The sequence below is a fragment of the Hylobates moloch genome, unplaced genomic scaffold (genome assembly GCF_009828535.3).
Source record: "Hylobates moloch isolate HMO894 unplaced genomic scaffold, HMol_V3 SCAFFOLD_1, whole genome shotgun sequence".
Classification (NCBI taxonomy): domain Eukaryota; kingdom Metazoa; phylum Chordata; class Mammalia; order Primates; family Hylobatidae; genus Hylobates; species Hylobates moloch.
Window position 1 is genome coordinate 44,556,576 of NW_026652276.1, and position 6,477 is coordinate 44,563,052.

At 42.3% G+C, this 6,477-nt stretch overlaps 1 protein-coding gene across 5 annotated transcripts in view; it reads left to right on the forward strand.

The window, feature by feature from the left end:
• BOLL (boule homolog, RNA binding protein) overlaps positions 1 to 6,477 on the forward strand; it is a 78,375-nt gene that overhangs the window by 37,129 nt on the left and 34,769 nt on the right. The window lies entirely within an intron of this gene.

A 6,477-nucleotide genomic window follows, 5' to 3' on the forward strand; every position in this document is an offset into this window, starting at 1 on the left:
AAAAAAGTGCTCCTGTATTGGGTGCATATATATTTAGGATAGTTAGCTCTTCTTATTGCATTGATCCCTTTACCATTATGTAATGCCCTTCTTTGTCTTTTTTGATCTTTGTTGGTTTAAAATCTGTTTTATCAGAGGCTAGGGTTGCAACCCCTGCTTTTTTTTTTGCTTTCCATTTGCTTGGTAAATATTCCTCCATCCCTTTATTTTGAGCCTATGTGTGTCTTTGCACATGAGATGGGTCTCCTGAATATAGCACACCAATGGGTCTTGACTCTATCCAATTTGCCAGTCTGTGTCTTTTAATTGGGGCATTTAGCCCATTTACATTTTAAGTTAATATTGTTATGTGTGAATTTGATCCTGTCGTTATGATGTTACCTGGTTATTTTGCACATTAGTTGATGCAGTTCCCTTATAGTGTTGATGGTCTTTACATTTTGGTATGTTTTTGCAGTCACTGGTACTGGTTTTTCCTTTCTATATTTAGTACTTCCTTCAGGAGCTCTTGTAAGGCAGGCCTGGTGGTGACAAAGTCTCTCAGCATTTGCTTGTCTGTAAAGGATTTTATTTCTCCTTCACTTATAAAGCTTAGTTTGGCTGGATATGAAATTCTGGGTTGAAAATTCTTTTCTTTAAGAATGTTGAATATTGGCCACTACTCTTTTCTGGCTTGTAGGGTTTCTGCAGAGAGATCCACTGTTAGTTTGGTGGGCTTCCCTTTGTGGGTAACCTGACCTTTCTCTGGCTGCCCTTAACATTTTTTCCTCCATTTCAACCTTGGTGAATCTGACGATTATGTGTCTTTGAGTTGCTCTTCTCAAGGAGTATCTTTCTGGTGGTCTGTGTATTTTCTGAATTTGAATATTGGCCTGTCTTGCTAGGTTGAGGAAGTTCTCCTGGATAATATCCTGAAGTGTGTTTTCCAACTTGGTTCCATTCCCCACATCACTTTTAGGTACACCAATCAAACCTAAGTTTGGCCTTTTCACATAGCCCCATATTTCTTGGAGGCTTTGTTCATTCCTTTTCATTCTTTTTTCTCTAATCTTGTCTTCACACTTTATTTCATTAAGTCAATCTTCCATCTCTGAAATCCTTTCTTCTGCTTGATCAATTCAGCTATTGATACTTGTGTATGCTTCACGAAGTTCTCGTGCTGTGTTTTTCAGTTCCATCAGGTCACTTATGTTTTTCTCTAAACTGGTTATTCTAGTTGGCAATTCCTGCAACCTTTTATCAAGGTTCTTAGCTCCCTTGCACTGGGTTAGAACATGTGCCTTTAGCTCAGAAGAGTTTATTACCCATCTCTGAAGGCTACTTCTGTCAATTCATCAAACTCATTCTCCATCCAGTTTTGTTCTCTTGCTGGCGAGGAGTTGTGATTCTTTGGAAGGGAAGAGGCATTCTGGTTTTTGGAATTTTCAGCCTTTTTGTGCTGGTTTTTCCTCATCTTCATGGATTTATCTACCTTTGATCTTTGATGCTGATGACCTTTGGATGGGGTTTTTGTTGATGTTGATGTTATTGCTTTCTGTTTGTTAGTTTTCCTTCTAAGAGTCGGGCCCCTCTGCTGCAGGACTGCAGGAGTTTGCTGGAGATACACCCCAGACCCTGTTGCCTGGGTATCACCAGCGGAAGCTGCAGAACAGCAAAGATTGCTGCCTGCTCCTTCCTCTGGAAGCTTCATCCTGGAGGGACACCCTCCAGATGCCAACCGGAGCTCTCCTATATGAGGTGTCTGTCAACCCCTGCTAGGAGGTGTCTCCCAGTCATGAGGCACAGGTGTCAGGGACTCACTTGAGGAGGCATTCTGTCCCTTAGCAGAGCTCAAGCACTGTACTGGGAGATCTATTGCTCTCTTCAGAGCCAGCAGGCAGGAACGTTTAAGTCTGCTGAAGCTGCACCCACAGCTGCCTCTTCCCCCAGGTGTTTTGTCCCGGGGAGATGGGAGTTTTATCTATAAGCCCCTGACTGGGGCTACTGCCTTTCTTTCAGAGATGCCCTGCCCAGAGAGGAGGAATCTAGAGAGGCAGTCTGGCTACAGTGGCTTTGCGGTGCTGAGGTGGGTTCCGCCCAGTCCAAACTTCCCAGCGGCTTTATTTACACTGTGAGTGGAAAACCGCTTACTCAAGCCTCAGTAATGGCAGATGCCCCTCCCCCCGACCAAGCTCGAGCGTCCAGGTCGATTTCAGACAGCTGTGCTGGCAGCAAGAATTTCAAGCCAGTGGGTCTTAGCTTGCTGGGCTCCATGGAAGTGGGATCCACTGAGCAAGACCACTTGGCTCCTGGCTTCAGCTCCCTTTCCAGGAGAGTGAATGGTTCTGTCTCTCTGGGGTTCCAGGTGCCACTGGGGTATGAACAAAAAAAACCCTGTAGCTAGCTCAGTGTCTGCCCAAATGGGCACCCAGTTTTGTGCTTGAAACCCAGGGCCCTGGTGGTGTAGGTACCCGAGGGGATCTCCTGGTCTGCAGGTGCAAAAGCCATGGGAAAAGCATAGTATCTGGGCCAGATATCACTGTCCCTCATGGCTTCCCTTGGCTCGGGAAGGGAGATCCCCAACCCCTTGTGCTTTCCAGGTGAGGTGACGCCCCACCCTGCTTCTGCTCACCCTCCGTGGGCTACACCCACTTGTCTAACCAGTCCCAGTGAGATGAGCTGGGTACCTCAGCTGGAAATGCAGAAATCACCTGCCTTCTGCATTGGTCTCACTGGAAGCTGCAGACTGGAGCTGGTCCTATTTGGCCATCTTTCCCTGGACTTCCCCAGAACCATTTGTTAAACAGGGAATCCTTCCCCCATTGCTTGTTTTTGTCAGGTTTGTTGAAAATCAGATGGTTGTAGATGTGTGGTCTTATTTGAGTTCTCTATCCTGTTCCATTGGTCTGTGTCCGTTTTTGTACCAGTACCATGTGCATGGTATGTTTTAAATCAGCGTGGTGAAAGATTAGGAAATTATCATTTACCTCCGAGTTTAAGTACATTGTTTTATTACTTTTGTAATATTATAATTTTGTTCTGAAACAATAATTTCCACAGTTGGATCTTAAGATTTACTATCAATACTTTTACTAGGATTTCTTTATTGTTTATTTCATGCCCCACTTATTTTATTTTATTTTTTTTTGAGACAGAGTCTCACTCTGTCACCCAGGCTGCAGTGCAGTGGCGCCACCTCGGCTCACTCTAACTTCTGCCTCCTGGGTTCAAGCGATCCCCCTGTCCCAGCCTCCCAAATAGCTGGGACTACAGGCGCACACCACCACATCCAGCTAATTTTTATATTTTTAGTAGAGACAGGGTTTCACCATGTTGACCAGGATTGTCTCAATTTCTTGACCCCGTGATCCACCTGCTTCGGCCTCCAAAAGTGCTGGGATTACAGGTGTGAGCCACCGCGCCCGGCCCTCTGTGCTTCTGTGAGTTTGACTTTTTCACGTTCTGCATATAAGTGAAATCATGTAGTATTTGTCTTTCTGTGCTTGGCTTATTTCACTTAGCATAATGTCCTCCAGGTTCATCCATGTTGTCATAAATGACAGGATCTCCTTCTTTGTTAAGGCTGAACAGTATTCCATTGTGTATACAGATACTACATTTTCTTTATCCATTCACTGACTGATGGACACTAAGGTTGATTCCATATCTTGACTATTATACATAATGGTGGAGTGAACATGGAAATGGAGATATCTTTTCAACATAGTGACTTCATTTCCTTTGGATATGTATATACAGTAGTGGGATTTCTAGATCATATGATAGTATTTTTAATTTTCTGAGAAACTACCCTACTGTTTTCCAAAATGGCCATACTAATTTACATTCCCACCAGCAGTGTACAAGGATTCCCTTTCCTCCACATCCTTGTCAGAGATCATTTTTGTTCCTTGTAAAGCCCTTTGTATCACAGGGGTTCTGTATTGGGATGTGGCAATTGCTACTTCCTTTCCCACTTTCTCCCTGCTTCACCTCCAGCAGTATTCCTCAGGTAAAAGGCTAGATAGTAGACAAGAAAAATTGTATAAACATGATTTCTCCATCAATTCTACCTCCCCTGTTATTAAGTCAGGATTATTAATTATTATTATTTATCCTAATTATTAATAGGATCTCTGTGGAGATATTTTGTGCTTCTACCTCACCCTGACCAATACATACTTCTGCACTCAAGACTCTAAAGTGTTTTTGAGGAGGTCTTCCAGAACGTCGACCTCTAGGGAAATCGTCATCCTTTCTCATGTCTGAGGAGGCTTCAGAATCCTCCCTTATATTGGTCCAACTTGCACAGCACTTGGCAGACATTCTACATTGTGTATGGTTTGAGAGTCACAGGCATTTTCTTCTTTAATTGATGATGGCATTTTAAAAATCTATATTTTGTTGTTTTCTGGTTTGCAAGGAGCAGGTAGTGAGATAAGAATGGTTTTACATTTGATTTTTTGTCAGAATCTCTTTTGGCATTAAATCATATTTTTAATTCCTGATATCAGACACTTACTTACCATCAGAATATATGCACTATTTAATGGAATCTAATAAAGCTTTTCTGAAAATATTTCTCATCATTATCTTATAACTTGTACTTTTGTGTATTTCCATACAAAATATTTGCATGTTTTTGTTTTGATATTGTTTCTAGTAGAAGGTATAGTCTGACTAATATATAACTTAATGAATAGAGTGGGATGGTTTACAGTTGAAGTGTTTTTTTCCCTAAAATTAAGAACTTCACAACTTTTCTTGTGAGCGTTATAGTCAGATTTCTTTTTTTTTTTTTTTTTTAAAGTTACCTTCTCCACTCACTTATTTCAATGATTATTTTAAACCTTTGCCAAGCCCTCAGTACTACCAGATTGTACCCACTCCACCGCCTGCCCATGTCATTCTGAGAATATAGCTTTGTCTTCTCTTTTGCAGAGTAAGTAAGAACCAATTTGTGGAAACCAACTCAGCCTCCAACCCCCGAAATACAAACTTACCTGTATCCTAACTCATCCTTAGCTTCTTATATTTATTTTGTGACTTTCAGTCTTGTCCAAGGTTATTTCTACCTCATGCAATCTAGATGCTATCAGTTCCCTCCTCCTCAGGGACCTCATTCCAACTACTGTTCTTTTTCTCTCTTGTATTTGAAGTCTTCTGCTCTCCATTGGTTTACAGCTTCACCACTTACTAACTGTGTTACTTTGAGGAATTGCTTAACCCTTCATGGTCTTGCTTTCATAATTTCCTTATTTGGAAAATGAGGACATCAGGAAAAACTATTTTGCAGGATTGATGTAAAGACTAGAGATATGGTATACCAAGTTCTTTGTATAGTGCCCAACACCTTGTAAGAGGCAATATTATCCTGTGACACACAATCCCACCAATTCCCTAGTTTTCTGCTACCTTCCAAAGCCAAGTTTCTTAAAAAAGTAGTCTACATTCAGAATTTCTGCTACTTCACTACCCATTCACTCATCACCTGCTGAAGTCTACTTCATTACCTTTCTTTTTTTTTTTTTTTATTATACTTTAGGTTTTAGGGTACATGTGCACAATGTGCAGGTTTGTTACATATGTATCCATGTGCCATGTTGATTTCCTGCACCCATTACCTCGTCATTTAGCATTAGGTATATCTCCTAATGCTGTCCCTCCCCCCTCCCCCCACCCCACAACAGTCCCGGGAGTGTGATGTTCCCCTTCCTGTGTCCATGAGTTCTCATTGTTCAGTTCCCACTTCATTATCTTTCTGCTGAAGCTGCCTTGGGTAAAGGTCCTCAGTGACTTCCTAACTGACACAAACTTTCCTTTCTTTATTTAATCTTATTTGACCTCTCAGAGACATTGTACCTACTCCCTAAAACTCTTCCTACCCTTGGTTTCCATGATACTACTCTCTTCTGGCAATCCTTTTACCTCCTTTTGTTTTCCTTTATAAGCAGATTTCATATTTGGTTCTCCATTCTTTCACATGTATTCACTCTGATGTTGTCGTCCATAGCCGTGTATCTAGCCCCCATCTCACTCCTGAGTTTTAGACTGCACTATCCACTATAATAGCCACTAGCCACATGTGGCAATTGAGCACCTGAAATGTGGTAAAACCGAATTGAGATGTCCTCTAAGTGTAAAATACATACTGGGTTTTGAAGACACAGTATGAAAAAAGAATGTAGCCCAGCTCAGTGGCTCACGCCTGTAATCCCAGCACTTTGGGAGGCCGAGGCAGGCGGATCTCGAGGTCAGGAGGTCGAGACCACCCTGGCTAACACGGTGAAACCCTGTCTCTACTAAAAATACAAAAAATTAGCCGGGCGTACTGGCAGGCGCCTGTAGTCCCAGCTACTCGGGAGGCTGAGGCAGGAGAATGGCGTGAGCCCGGGAGGCAGAGCTTGCAGTGAGCCAAGATCGTGCCATTGCACTCCAGCCTGGAAGACAGCAAGACTCCATCTCAAAAAAAAAAAAAAAAAAAAAAAAGGAAAAAAA